The 16,245-nt window shown below is 40.8% G+C and overlaps 1 protein-coding gene across 2 annotated transcripts in view; it reads left to right on the plus strand.

Moving 5' to 3' along the window:
- Positions 1 to 16,245, plus strand: part of epha7 (eph receptor A7) — a 127,568-nt gene that overhangs the window by 58,095 nt on the left and 53,228 nt on the right. The gene's annotated exons all lie outside the window — the stretch shown is intronic.

Raw genomic sequence — 16,245 nt, forward strand, 5'->3', positions numbered from 1 at the left:
CAGCCACACTACCCCGGGGCAGCTGTGGCTAGATAAGCAGCTTCCTATCACTGACTACAAGGAGTGAATGAAAAAGCATGAAATTGCAGTGTGATTTTGAGTGTTTGGAAAAGTGCTAGACTAATGCATTGCTATTAGTTTTTGATATTCTCACATTGTATTTCCTACGCAATAACTTCATCCCCCAGTAAAAGAACTGCGAGAGACACCTTGTATACCTTTATCGTGAATTGTATTGTCCGACGCAGCTCGTATCTGTCTGCTGTGGCAAACACTATAATCTCGCAGGCTCCCGCAGGAATCCTAAGTGCTCCTGGAGTATTTGCATCTAGGTCGGAAAGCAAATCCGATGTAATTAAAATGCCGTAATGTGAAATGACAATCCCGCTGCCTTTTATTCATTATTTGTATGGATCTATCTAACACGATTGCTCTTTCACGCTTGGGCGTCCACGAAGCGCTCCGTTCTGCATGCATGGATTCACTGACCCCAGATGCTAAGCTAATTGCTATTATATAAACATAGCAACATTCCAGGTCTTAGGGAAGATGGTTCTCTGTGGATTGGAAATTCCCACACTAATACTTCCAATAATTTGATGACATTCTAAGTGGATCATAGTTTCAAATGGAGGCGGAGGGCTGTTCTGTCTTAGAATGTGCAATCATTTTGTTCATATACCTGGGCGACAGAGAGATATATAAATAAAATTATTGTGAGTACTCTATATAAAAAATACAGATCGATATCAGTCTGGATTTGCCTGGCAACAAAACAAAAAAAAATCATTTGTATTCACTACGATGTCACCACAATCTCAAAAACAATTTTAAAACTCCCCAATATGTGCTTTTGCTCAATTAGGAATGAAATAGTATCTTTATGAGTGAGAAATTGAGACTTACCCACTCGAATCTCTACTTTCTGGAGAGGCAGTCACTTTCTATATAGTTTGAAACATTTTTCTCCCTGAGTTCGAAAAGTCCCAGTGTAGCTTTTTGTGTTTTTTCTGCTTAGTGCAGCACAAAACCTCCTGTGTGCTCCGAACTGCAGTAGAGACAGTGTGTCAGCCGCGCACACCCAGAGAATGATATATAGACACGGCGGGCCATGACAGAGGAGAGGGCTGGGATTTGCCCGCTGCTTTTGACCAAGGACAGAAATACATCTAAAATGAACTGTTAACCTGTTTTGAATACACGCTGATATTGGAGCTGTGTGTGTTTGACAGTCATTAGAGACTTAACCTGCTTGTACGCTTAGACGGTTGTAGTACACACAGAAATTGCTAGCCAAGAAAGTGCCATGAGGAGCAGGATATTTACAATTTAAAGTTACAGTATGTAACCTTTTATATTGCCTCGAAAAACATTAAAAAAACATTCATCTTAACTGTGAACAGGCTTGCATCTCCACAAACCTGACTTTCATTTGGCCTGGAGGAGGGCATACTCCTTTTATTATATTTACAAGAAGTTATATTCATTTAAAGCCACAGTATGTAACCTTTTTAACTTTTTTATTGCACTGAAAAACATAAAAACATGCGGGCTTGTATCTGCACAAACCTGATTCTTATTTGGCCTGGTGGAGCGCATACACCTTAAATTATATTTACAAGAAGTTATATTAATTTAAAGCTATAATATGTAACCTTTTAAACCTTTTAGTGCCCTGAAAAACATAAAAACATGTGTCCTTACTGAGAGCGAGCTTGATCTTCACAAACCTGACTTTTATTTGGCCTGGAGGAGTATACTCCTGCTTGTTTCCATGGTAATGTTGTTCCTTTGGCTTAAAGTGCATCAATCTCCACGGAGAATGTCACAAAGTATGGTTTTGACTTTTTATTTCCATGGAATCGTGCAGTTGATAAAACAGATGACGTAAGTTTATGTAAATAGATTTTACAATTCAGGAGTGAACTTGCTTTGATTGTTAGCAATTAGCTGTAGTAGAGACTGAGATCACTCGCCAAGAATGTGTCAGGATTTTGTATCTGATATTCCCTGGATGAGTTTTAAGGGAGATAAGAAAAATATGAATCTCACAGTGTCTTGGCAGTTCTTAAAGGATCTGAAACTGATTTTTAGAGTTTTCCTTGTCCCAAAAAACAGCTTTTAGGTCAAAATAAGACTGTTGTGTGCTGTTTGTGGCTAATTTATAGAGAAATAGGAAGTTCACTTTTACATGCTAGTTGTTGTAAGAATTTCCGTGAATGCTAAACTCCGCTCTGACCTCTAAAAAGTTATATTGAACAGTCGGGACGCTCAAGAATTCATTTAGGTGACTGCAAACCATTAAAAATGAACTAGTCCTCCTTTCACGTTTCCGCAATACATACACTGCACATAACCTCATGCCTTTGTTTTTATAAATAGTATTATTATTTCATCTTTGTGTAAATTAAATCTTACTTTTGAGCGCTTACTCTGCGTTGTCCCCACTTTTTGTTGTGCACCTGAGCCAGGCATAACATCAGTAAAAGTATCGCCTTAACCATCACCATAAACCATATTTTGCACATACTAACTATCGTGCATGCAAGAAAAGATATTTACAAGGAATTATATTTAAAACAAACAAGATTTAAGCTTTGCGAAACACGCTAAAGCTGCTGTTAGCTGATATAAAGTTTGAGAAATGCATGTTTGTCGTTGTATAGTCAGATCTGAGCAGTGTTCTGGGACCGTGGTGTGAATGTAATGAAATGCCACAGGGGTTAGCGGCTCTTTACGGCTGCGCGACCCACTCCATCTGTTCACAGTCACGCATACACACTCAGACTGCAGCAGAATAGGAACCATGATCACCAGATATACAGGCATATGGATGAAGTCATATGGCACGCTATTGTTGAATACAAATAAACACTTTTGCTTTTTGCATCTACTTATACATTCATTTTTTTTACCACTAAAGCAGCCATGTTGTCATATTACATTGATATCGTTGCTGATGTGTTGTTTAAGATAGCTATGCATATTTATATTTGAGAACTTGTTACTAATCTTCCTATTTGACGCTCTCCACGCTAAGTCACTCCCTCTTCAGAGCGCTATCACAACCCAATCAGGGTGCGTCCCGTTAATGAAACTACTGCACATCACTTCAGATTTGTCAGGTTGCTGTGTACAGTTTTGCATCATGTTTTTGTAGATTTATGGAGATTTGTCGTGTGGGAGCGTGGATGACGTAGGTTTGTGGGCTGAACACAGAGTCGTACCGCTAACCATGAGGAGGCTTTGAATAGGGCCCAGGAGGCATCGCTAAAATACTCAAACATGCATGGATGACATCTCACACATCTTCAGGAATGTTTTTGATGAGGGAACAATGTTATAACATGTTACAAAGCTAAAGAAAATTCGATTTTGCATAATACCCCCCTCTTTAAACTGTTTGAAAGTCTATGGGAAAAATGAATGGGAAATCTACTTACAGAACCACAGCAGGCTTCGAAGTGGGCGGGACTATTAAACCCTATTATTAATGAAAATAAAGTTAAATGGATTGGTTCATGCCTTGTTTGCTCAGAAATAGATTTGACTTTTAAAAGCACTGCTATACAAAGCCTTCAATTATGATTTTTTTTTCCTATTAAATTAAATAAATAATAAAATAAATTAGCTTCTTATCTCCACAATTATTATTATTATTATTATTATTATTATTATTATTATTATTATTATTATTATTATTATTAATAGTAGTTTTAGTACTTATTTCTATTTATTTTTTGTTTTTTTTAATTTTTTTTTTATTATTCCTTTTCCCTTTTTTTTTTTTTTTTTTTTCTTTTTTTTAACAAACATCAGCACCATACATGAGAAATATTTGCAGGAGTAGCCTTGTTTGGTCCTTGTCTCATTCCAGCACTGGTCCCTGTGTATCCCTAAACCTGTGGTCTGTGTATCTAAGTGTGGCCTGAAGAACTCCTGCTCCTCCTCTACTCTCCTCTGCTCTCCTCTTCTCTCTTCTCCTCTACTCTCCTCTGCTCTCCTCTTCTCTCTTCTCCTCTACTCTCCTCTGCTCTCCTCTTCTCTCTGCTACTCTACTCTCTACTCTCCTCTGCTCTCCTCCTCTGCTCTCCTCTGCTCTCCTCTGCTCTCCTCTGCTCTCCTCTGCTCTCCTCTGCTCTCCTCTGCCCTCCTCTGCCCTCCTCTGCTCTCCTCTGCTCTCCTCTGCTCTCCTCTGCTCTCCTCTGCTCTCCTCTGCTCTCCTCTGCTCTCCTCTGCCCTCCTCTGCTCTCCTCTGCCCTCCTCTGCTCTCCTCTGCAGTCTGTACTTAGACTCATTTAAGACATAGCTGAGAGGTAATTAGATTTCCTGGAACAATAAGCGCTGGGCACCTCGCAGCTCCCGCCTCATACAGACAGTTCCTTTGGTGTAATTAGTGGAGGTGTGAATTCCTCATCACACGGATCACCATCTGCATTCACATTCTGCTCCTCTGCTCCCAAAAGCCCTCACACTCGCTCATTACCGGAGTGAGGCAGAGGAGGGGCGGGGAGGGAAGAAGAGGAGCGAGGGAGAGGAGGAAGAAAGAAGAGTTGCAGGGAGGTAGGAAGAGAAATGCATGGAGTGGGAGGAAGAGGGACTGGGAGAGAGGAAGCAGAAGAGTGAGATGGGAGGAAGAGGAGATAAGAAAGAGACGGCCTGGGACGGATAAATAAGAGGGAGGAAGAGAAGGGGTGAGATGGGAGGAAAAGGAGGGAGGAAGAAGGAAGAGAAGGTGGGAAGAAGAGGGACTGGGAGGGAGGGAAGAAGAGTAGAGAGTGAGGAAGCGAGGATGGGGACGGATTTGGGAGGAGGCTGTTGATGCTGGTTTGTAAGATTCTGCGAGAGGGAGTGAGGGAGGGAGGAAAAGGAGTGAGGGAGGAAGAGGAGTGAGGAAGGAAGATGAGGAGTGAAGAGGAAGAGAGGAAGGGAAGTGAGGCTGCCGCTGCTGCTGTTTTTTAAGGTCCTGCGAGCAAGACTGAGAGAAGGAAGAAAAGGAAGAAGGAAAAAGGAGGAGTAAGTAAGGAGAGGGAGGGAGGAAGAGGCTGCCGCTGCTGGTTTTGAAGGTTCTGCGAGTGCTTTGGGGCGACGGTTTGCCACCAAAAGGTTAATCAATTCTGAATGATGAGCCATAAAAGCTTTAATAATGCAGGGGCTCTCTAATGAGCGGGCAGAGCTGAAATTGTTTTAGGAAGGTCCAATTACAAAGCGCCGGAGCGTTCTGTTACGTCCGGCCGAGCCCACGGGATGCAGTCATCCGGGCCAGAGGCTACGGACCACGCAGAGACGAGACGGAGAGGGTACTGGAGATGCCGCCGTGTCAGGGAGGAGGGAGCGGAGCGGGCGGGATTCCCATGTGCTCACAAGTTATAATGGATATCTGTCTATTAGTATCAATGCAAATATTTCAAACTCGATTTCCACACAGAGGAACAGACTCGATACTTAATACAGATTCCGATACCACGATGATAATAAAAAAACACTTTCTTTAGACAGTAGAATGTGGTTTTCAACATTGTAACTTTCGTAGGTTACATAGTGGTCCATGAAGTTATTCAGGAAAGGTTCATTTCTGTCCTGTGATTGTGTCTTTTTAGTATCGATACCTGTTCAAATTAGTATCTATTTTTGTTACTAGTTTTAGTACTGAACTCTACTTTTTCTTCCCGTCTTATACTTAGATTTACACCTGTACAAACATGTTCTGAAATGTGATGGTGGTTTGTCAGTTCCTATTTCAGTCTTTTTGTCAATTCTTGTCGACATGTTTGAACAGAATCGTATTATTAAAATAAAAAAATCAAACATATTCTATTGATCATTTGTGGCTTAATAACTTTCGATAGGACACTCCCAAGAACCACCAGGCATCAAAACATGTTAACAAGAGGTATTCTAGTTTTAGCTACCCATTTTCTTTCCATAGTAGTACCACGTCGTAGTACTTTAACCTTTGCGGTTCTCCACACAGTATGTACTTTGAGCACTTGTTTTAATTGTACTGGTTTATACAGTGCAGTAGTCACCACTGACCTCAAGTTATCAGTAGAAGGCTCATTCACATATCGATGATGTATTATTTTGTAGTAGCAGACATTCTTTTAAAATTTTGACTACTTCATGAAATATGAAATATTTGTGTTTTTCAGTCTGACAAAATGTACCAGAGAATTCCCTGTACACCAGCGGTAAAACCAGGAAAACAACCTGTTGACAACCTGAAGGACACTCTACTTAATACTGTATTGTATTTTGTTACTTACATAAAAGTACAGATACCGGAGTAAAAAAAATACTAAGTAAAAGTAAAAAAAAGTAAAAGTATCACATGGAAAAATCTACTAAAAATACCAGTTTAAAAAAGTAAAACTATTTAATTCAGATTTAAATCTTCAAATAGTGATTTTGATAAAGATTTGTGCTGAATTTTGTTCAACAGAAACAATTGAAGTACTCGTAGTTTTTTTCCTAGCTTTTTCTTTTTATGTTTTTGTTTGCTGAAAATAAACCTCTCAGTCTTTTCAGCAGGTCTTAAACAATCATAAAAAAATAATTTTACTTTTCAGCTCAGTTAAAAAAATGTAGGGATTAAAGGTAAAAAGTATCCACTTTAAAATGTACTTAAGCAAAGTATAGATAACTAAAATGTATACTTAGGTATCAAACTTTACTACTGTTACGTTCCACCACTGATTGTATCTTTGTGTCACATGCAGATTATCTTGTGCGTAAGTTAATATTGTAGGACTGTTATACCGCTGCCCAATCCCATAATTCTTTGTTTGGTTATAAACGAGCCCCTAGAACCAATTTGTTGGAATAATACCTCATATTTACTCCAGTGTATTCAGTATGAGGCACACAGTCTGCACGGCTGAGATGGAACAGAAGACACAAAAGTGAGGTTCATGTTGGGTTGTGTGTTCAGATTATTGTTCAGTCTAATCTGAATGATATTTCGAGTGTCCGCTGTTTGTAAATTACAGCAGCTACAATTATTCAGATATAATTTCGGCTCTAAATTGTGCAGAGAACAAAACATCCTGCCTCATGGTGTCTTATGATAAAAGCTGCTTGCCCCTGTAGTTTAGACTCCTCCAAACTTATTCTCAAATGCCTTTTTTTATTTTTTTAAAGGTATACTATGTAACTTTTTTGGTGTACGGTTATCTGGTTTGTTTCCGTGGAGTTGTACTTACTTTGCATGGGATGTTCATCTGTTCATACAGGTTTAGGGTTAGCATTTCTATTACTCAAAAATACTTTGAAAAAAAATGCATTCTTACTGTGAGCAGGGTTGCCTCTTCACAGATCAGACCTGTAACTTGACCTGGTTGTGCTGCCTGCTGGTCTCCATAGAGATAAATATGTCTGTGGAACATTGTAGGCAAAGCAATAACATCTCCACAGAGGCGAGGACAAAATGGGGGGAAAAAAGAATCAAGATTGTTTTTTTTCTTAATATCGATTGATCTTGATTTCAATTCAATCTTCTTCCATCTTATTAAAAACATAGAGGTGGACTTCAGGTTCAAAGAGCAGGGTGTCTGGATCACCACAGTTTATATTTTGTGTTGATAGAACCAGTCATTCCGCAGAAATCCACATTTAAAGTTTGAAGTGAGTTTTGTATAATATATGAAGCCTAAAAGCATGTGCACGTTATCGCTATCAACAGAAACACGAGCGATGTCCGTGCGCTAAAATAGGTCTTAAGTTCCACTCATAAATGATGAGAAAATAGTCATTCACTTTCGTAACTTGGATTATAATGATAAGAAGCACAAGAGGAGGGAAAGAAGAAAAGGTGAGGAGCTGCTGAGAGGGAGCGGGGGCAGATGGCACCACACACAGCGAGGAAGAGGGAAGGAGACTTTTAGTCAAATTGTGCAGATTTAAGTCAAAAGTTGTGAAACGGGAGGACACATGAGGAGGCATACAGACTCAGAGCTCTGACTCCTCTTCAGCACCACTCGCTCTACTGCCGGAGGGTCGGCTCTGTCGATTAAAATGCACTCGCCTTATCGTCGAGATCGACCAAAGATTAGATTGTTTAGATTGCGATATGTCGATCTTTCGAGCTTTGGCATAGCCTTAGAGACGAGCCAGAATGCAGACCCTCTACTAGAAAAGTTGCACAGTGCACCTTAAATTATATATTGCAATTATACAATTAATTTTATTTAATTTCTTTCCAAAATTGATCTGTCCTACTTCAGATGTGTCGTGGCTGTGGTGATCAGTCAGATTCCTCTTATGCTAACAGTAGCATAACGTCTCTTCTCTGTTGTTCGGGGGAGCGAGGTCACTGTGGAGAGCCCTGTCCTGAACAGGCCTGTGACAGCGGCAGGGCATTATTTATTTACACTGCGGTGAGGTGCACGAGGAGCAGAAGGAATGCTGGGAATGTCCGAACAAGCCAACAAAAACACTGGATACAGACATTCTTTTTCTTATTGAATACTCGCTCAAAAATGTTTATCCAAACAGTAGCGTGCGGAGCTGTGGTACATGGGCTGCAGATGAGACACTGTTGTCACAAAACAGACTCAGAATAGAGTAATATGATAAAAATGTACAGTGCAGCGGTTAGCACTCTCACCTCACAGCAAGAAGGTCCTGGATTTGATTCTGATGTGGCACGGGGCCTTTCTGTGTGCAGTTTGCATGTTCTGTGTAGGTTTCCTCTGGGTGCTCCAGTTGGGTGCTCTGTTCTGCATCTAAAAACATGTAGAACAGAGTCCCCCCTGGGGCCTGGATTTCCCTGAAAAAGCGATTCTTAATCTCAGCGGGACGATCCTGGTTAAATAAAGGTCAATAAATAAAATATAAAACGATACATGCTTTTGATTCAATATTAATGAATCCCAGGAGACGATACAACAGAGAGTCTCCTAGAGCACAGCAGTAACAGTAGCAATCAAGGCTATGTTTGTCTCTTTACTAATAATGCGTACTGCCATTGCACCCTTTGGCAAGACACTTCTACAACCTTGTCTCCAATGTTGTTATAGATATGTGTATACAACTGTGAGAACATGGACTTGCAATTGAAAAAAAGTTCTTTGATTTTTAACAATTGAAGTTTGCAATAAAGAAAATTGCTTTATAAATTGGACTTTTGTTATTTGACCAGATCGTTTCATTTGGCTATTCAATCTAAAATGTGGTTCTGAAATTCTTCATCTTCTTTGTTATTTGAATTAGTTTTGTGTTGTTTTTTTTTGTGCAACTCAGTCCTTTGTTTTGGATCAATAAAGTTTGTGTAATTCAAACAAACTTTAAACTGTCAGTCGTATTAAAATGTGCCCATTGTTTCCAGAAGTCAGAGGAATTCTTCAGATCACAAAACCCACCATGCCATCACTGCCAGTTCACTTATTGTCTGGAACGCTCAACAAATTGACATGTACTCCTCCATAAGCCTTGTTAAAGATGCAAGGGATTTTTCATGTTGACAATATGAGCTGCCTTCTTACGGATTTGGCTAGAGCCTGCTGTTTTTCATGACATAAGCCTTAAATACCAGTGATTCCAGCAAATAGCGTCCCATGGGTGTGTGGGCGAGATTCCTCATCAGACAGAATGAGATGTCACAGTCAGACAGATACTGGTTTCAATGCTTTACGTCTACACTGTACACTGTCAAAAGAATATCTGGAAATATCTGGCACTTACAATATTGAGTTGGATGTACTTTCCTTTCCTTTTGCGAGGTCATTTCTATAGGTTTCATATTATTTTACTGTATTTTATTAAGTTTGAGAAAAAATATTTGTCAGTGGAGTCAAAATCTCCATGGAAATTTTGTTTATTTACTAAGTGTTCCACAGTATGGCATTAAACTTATGTAAGAATGTAAGAATGCATGTTTTTCGAGGTATATTTTTAGCCATAAAACACGATTAATGACATTTAAGTAAAATTATAGCATTTCCAAACCAAGCAAGAGGTGAACGCTTCAACATAAAAGTTACAGAGTGAATCGTTAACTGAAAAAGTAAATAGCCGATTAACTGGATCGGATATCGGCTTTCAGGTATCGGTTCAGTTGATATCCTGGTTGGACCTTTAAACTGATGCAATAATGTACTGGTTGTCACTGGCCCAGAAAGTCTCATAAAATCTGTTCATATGGATCAGTTTTGCCTTATTTTATTTTTGTATAAAGAAAATAAATGTCGTTGGTATCAGATGATATCAGGAATCGGCAGATACTTAAGCCCTTAGTATCGAAATCTGTATTAGAGCTGAAAAGGGTGGATTTAGTTTGAAACCAGAAAGAAGAAATGAAATATAGTCCCACAAATTTACAACCTACAAATCAAACTTAATATTCTGAACTCACGTTATGCTGTCTAAATATCTCTTTTTTACAGCGTTCACACATCTTCTGCTCTTTATTTTTAGCCGTTGCGGTTTGTCTTTCCGTGCTGTGAAACTGGGATGATGTTATGGTCGCCCTGGAGTCCAAACCTACTTAAAGATTCAAAAGGAACAACAGGCCTCTCCCTTTTGTGCGCAGAATGCATGCAGCCAGTCAGGAATGTGAGCTAAGCACTGACTTTGAAGTGAAAGCCTCTGCACTTGCGTTCGCGTGAGAGGCAAATATTGGTGTTTTTGTTGGAGTCAAGAGAGAAGAGAGGCGGCGTGTCCTGGAGCCAAACGTCTGGAATCGCACCGGCAACCACAACGCGCGTCACTGTCCAACGTCTGTCTCTGGCTTCACCTATAGGCGTATCTGGTTTAGATCGGAAATATGTTCAGACAATTGTAATGGAATGATGAATCTTCTCTAGCATGGAAGTACGGTGGCCCTGAAGTGCAAAACAACTTTATATCCATGTCAAAACATTTTAAGAAATCTACAAATTCTAAAAAGGCCAAAAGGTTTTACCAACCCACTCAACTAAACTGAAAGGAATTGTTGTTGGCCATACGTTAGTCGATTCAAAGTTGCACACTGATTTGGCAAGACACTTCTTCCAACTTTAGCAGGTGCCCTTTCAGCTAAAGTTGAAGAGTTTTGTCCAACGTAGTACGCGCTCTGTCAAGGTTCAAAGTCTTTGCAGAACCCATAAGCCATTTTTCTGCTTCTATCTTAATCAGTGCCAAAAAATTACTTCAAAAACATGACAGTGCAACCTTAAGTTGATCTAAACTTGCTAACTTTTGTAGAACCAGCTCAAACTCTGGTCCATACATCTGGCTTCTTTCCACTGACACAAATACGCACTGGGCCATTACCGCAGAAGTTAAAAGTCCTGCTTATGTGTGCGCTAATCCATAAAGACGCTTTATTGACGCGTTGTCTTTGCTAAACGGATCCCGAGCATTTGTGAAACCGACACCGGCGTCCCACTCCGCCTTGGTGGCCTTGGACAGAAAGGACCGATTGATTCATTCGCCGTTCGCAGCTCAGCACTCCCAGTCTCGCTTTCCAGTTAAGCGGATCCCTCTTTGTAGCGGCGGTTTAGCATTACCTGGCACCCCGCATCCACCTCCCCCCCGCCTAGTACAACTCCCCCCTTAACTACCCCGCATAGCCTGCCCTCACGAGAACTGGGCAGAGCTCGAACATCCAACGGCATTGAAGAAGAAAGCACTTAACCTGTAGTTTGCTGTAACTGCCTCCCGATTTGTCCGTCACCCAATCCATCAGCAATGAATAATTTTCATGGAAGGTGCACTTTAATTACTTTCCCATTTAAATGGCATTATCGTGGCCTATCGAGGTAATTAATCTCACCAAGTATCCAGTTTCAGCCTTTTATTGCTGGCAGATGAGCTCCTAAATCCCCCTGAATGGTTGTGCTTGAGCAGACCCCCCCTCTCGGAGAACAGGAGCTGGCAGTCTCTCCTTCGCTTGGTCCCATTGGCAGTGCGGGGCCGGTCTGGAGCGCATGCAGTCTGTAAGAAGCAGCGGTGTGTTTCGGGGCTGTTGGAAAACAAGAGATTGGCTGTGGAGAGCTGGTATGAGGAGTCTTCAAAGCACCACGCCAGGATAAGCATCAATACACCACAGTTATTTTTGACTCCACTTATCGATCAGGCGCTTTCTGATCCAAATCTCTAAGAAAAGTACACTCCGGTGCTAGTGAGGCATCTCAAAGACGATTGCTATTCTTAACACATTTTCCACAGGTGTAGCACAACTGTTTTGTTAAAGATAAAAAGGTATTGAGTTAACACGGAAAGCTTATCACTAGCTTATCTGGTGACACTGCGGTCTGCGTTTCCACTGGAGCGGTACAGTTAGGGTTAGTTTGGCATTTTATGGTTCAGAGACTCCTAAAGAAGCTTGTGTTTCCGTTGAGGAACAGCGATGCAACAGGTAACCAGTTTGGACCATGTTAAGTGTAGCTATTGTTGCTAATAGAACAGCTTGATAATAGAGAAAAAACATGATAATTTATGATGAATTTGAATCATGTTTTAATACCAAATGTAGATTACACAAGTGGCATTGCTGCAAGTTTGGAGAGGGCGAAGGAACGAACAAAAACAACTGAATAATTTGAGAACATCTTTTAAACTTTGTCTCCCTTCATCGGCGTAATATCAGTTTGGACTTTGCTGGTTAATCAACAAGAACCAGAACTGATCGGTCATTTTAATCAACCCAAGTAACTGCACGGCCCTTGTTGTAAAGTTTCTTCTAAAAATTTAAACGTTCTATTCCTTACACTGACATAAATTGACCATATAATACGCAATTGTACCCTAGCAGTAGTTATCAACATCAAGCTTGCCATTTTCGCCTTCGAGGTCAGCACAAACAGTACTGAAAATGTAACTATTGATACGTGTCCAATATCTTTTGAGACAGCAGCACTTTGCCTTACTTACTTGGCACTATGAACTCCTCGCAGTCAGTTGAATCCATCTCTTTCTCAGTGCGGCCGAACCTCTGCGGCAGAAGCAGCTGTTATCATTTGTCCTTTCTGTACGAGACAACAAACAAAGAGTCCGCCGCGGCCCTGTTTGCTCCTGTCCTATTAATCTGGAACACATTAGCTCATTGTGCACCAACGCCATAGGAGCGTTTTGATGCATTGAGGCCGCGGCATGTATAGAATTGAAAGGGGAAAAAGTTTTAACCGCTAGCTTTGTGGAGATTGCGATGGGTCCTGTTGTAGCTGGGCTTTAATTATTCACCGCGCCACAGAAAGAGATTGAGGCCAGATTCTTTTGGCAGTCAGTCAGGCGCTGTTTACCTCTACGGCGCGCCATTCACCAAACGCATCATGCCCCACGAACGTCACCACGGAGCATTTATCTGCACCTGCATTTGACAACTCATTTTCACCGAATTTGGTCCAAAAAAAATAGTGTTTCCTCAAGCGCTGCACCCGCTCCTCTTATCAACATGTTCCGGGATATTAATAGTTAGTGTAGTGCCATGCGTAAATAAAGATAGGCAAGTAAGAAGGATGCCAAGGAGAATGTGGGGCAAGTTGGAAGTGGTTTTAGTTGTTGACGAAAAAAAACAACCTTGCAGAGCTCACTGTGGAAGTCCAAAGGTTGAATATGAGCAAATGTCGCTAAGCAGATGAGTTCTGAATAGTTATTTAAGATGTAATATAACAATAGTTTGTGCCGCAAGAATTAACAGAATCCGTTAGGTTGTTGTCTCCATGGAAACAGACTCTGAAGATGGATTTTTTTTTTTTTTTTAAATGAGTAAAAAGAAAAGTTAATTTAAATCAATATTCAATTCTGAAGCTTTTCACAGATCTCAAAGTTATAAAGGACGCTGTGAAAACTTAAATTGAAATAAAAAGAGAAGCCTCAGAAATAGGTATTTTGTGTCGAAGCCTGGAACGATTGGTGTCCATTTTGTAAGCTTACCTTTCACATGTTTGACCCATCACCTATTCGCCACCTATTGAATAGTTTTGGAAGTTTTTATCTATTTAAATGGTTACGAGGGAGCAATACACGAAATACACTGTACCGATACTTTATATGCACTTTATTGAGTAACACCAACTGCTTTGTCTGCATTTGGACTATTAAAGATATACAAAATTTGTCTTGTTTTTGTCTTGTTTGGCGCTCTCCCCAGCAAAAGGAGCTGGACTCAAGAACCAAAGGAAATGTCCAGATTTAGCAGCACACACTGTTCTCACACATGGCCCAGATTACTCCTAATCTGTCTTTAAAAGCTGCTGCCGCTGCTGCCTTTTGTGTGGAGCAAGACCCATTTTTAAACAACTCTAAAATAGTGGCCAGCGCAGTTAGACGCATTAGGAACAGCGAGAGAAAAGAGAATAGGGCATGAGTTAGTTTGACCTTTGGAGAAAGTCTGGGGTTTCGAGAGGTGAAAAAAAAACAACATTTTCCTATATCTGCAGTGCTCTAAATAATGCTCAGAATATATGAAAGATGTGTGCGCTCTTTGCTGTATAAATCATATGAACAGTAGGCTGAAATCTGTCAACTCTGTCTGTGTAATTCCTCAGTCGTCCAGGTCTGATCCATAGTAGAAGCAAAATGTAAAATCTGTCAACTGGACAAAAAGTTGTAGGAGTGAAGACATTTCGCTGTTGATCTGACCAGAAATGAAGAAGCAGCTTGGAAAATGAACGAAACAACTTCACTCCTACGACTTTTTGTCCAGTTGACAGATTTTACATTTTGCTTTCTGTCAACTCTTTATTATTATTTTTTTCTATTTAAGTATTTTCTCCAGTTGACAGAATTCAATTTTCTTTCTATGGACCCTGACTGGACGACTGAAGGTTTACACAAACACCAGAAGATATTGCTAAGATGAACGCTAATGCTAAAACACATTTCGTCGCCTTCCATTTTGCTAAATCCATGCTATTGTTTGTGGTTATATTGGCTTTTTTGACTTACTCTTGTAATACTTTTTGTTCTATTTCTATTTTGTCCAAACCTCCCTTAAGTATATACTGTTTTACCCTTGAGCAAGACATTTCACCCACATAGCCCGACGCTTATCACAATATAGTTGCGAGAGTTGAATCTGGCACTGCGGCAAGCTCAAATAAAAAATGGACGATCTGGACTAACACATTTTATCAACAAACCATTGCATTTACATTGATGTCCATAATGAAGTATTTGTACTAGGTTCCGCGTGGTTCCTCTTACCCAGCGTACACTTGTGTCCCAGCCCTGTGCCTGTGTTGTTTGCGTAGTAATCAGCCTCAGCTTTGACAGGCAGAACACGCTGAGAACCGGCTATAAATCAGGCTGACACGCTGTAATTAATCCAACAGTTAATGTGCAGAAAATGTGTCACTAATTCGGGAAGTGTAGCAGTTATTTATCATAAACGCAATCGGAGGCGGTGTGCGGATCGCGTCTGAACAGGTGTGGAGTGCGGGTAACCATTTAGAGCGTTTTCTATTCAAAGACGAAGGCTTATTTGAATCTAAGACTGCAATTAATTACAAGTCAACACAGGCTCCAACTTTTAATCATGATTGTCTGAGGTGGAATTTAACATAATCGATATTTTCTGTGGTACGTGCGTGGACATCGATGATACGGGAAAGTAGTGCCATTTTTGTTGGGTTACTGCATTATGCTAACATGTAGCTTACGCGAACGCTTTCTTCATTATTTTGTCCTTTATACAGTGTACGCAGCTCATGAAGTACAACGTCACAACATGAAATAACCCGTGCTATCATTCAAACATGCAGACCCCAATTGAGTATGAGAGTCGTATTGGGTTGACAGTCCAAATGAGGCAGAAAACTATACATTTTTACACCTCAACAATAACCACCAATCTTCTAAACAAGACTCAGATCCTACAAACTTTTATCTCACCTCAAACTCCCCACTTTAAATGTACCTCATGTATTTTAAAGCGCTGGAATGCAGTCTGCTGGTTTAGTGCCGCCGGGCGATCGTATGGCCTCCGTAAACACCAAAACACTTTCTCCTCTGCACTCATAACTACCCAGAGTGCACCTGTGCCCCCGCGCCCCTCTTTATGCCCAACACATGCTTGCGGTGTCACGGCCCGGCTGCAAATGGCTAGCCCAGTGTTTCATTTCCTGCCCAAGGAGTTAAAAGGACTTCCAAGGGTAATAAAAAAAAGCAGCTAGCACATGCCATATCGCTAGCTGCCCAATAGCATTCAAATTCCCCCCGCCGGACAAGTGCGGCATTCCCCAGTCAATAGCACATGTTTGATTGCTGCTTCCTGGAGGCGCTAGCTGGTATTTTGTTTAGGGGGGGGGGGGGGGGGGGGGGGCG

Source organism: Periophthalmus magnuspinnatus, chromosome 24 (genome assembly GCF_009829125.3).
Source record: "Periophthalmus magnuspinnatus isolate fPerMag1 chromosome 24, fPerMag1.2.pri, whole genome shotgun sequence".
In the NCBI taxonomy this organism is placed as follows: Eukaryota; Metazoa; Chordata; class Actinopteri; order Gobiiformes; family Gobiidae; genus Periophthalmus; species Periophthalmus magnuspinnatus.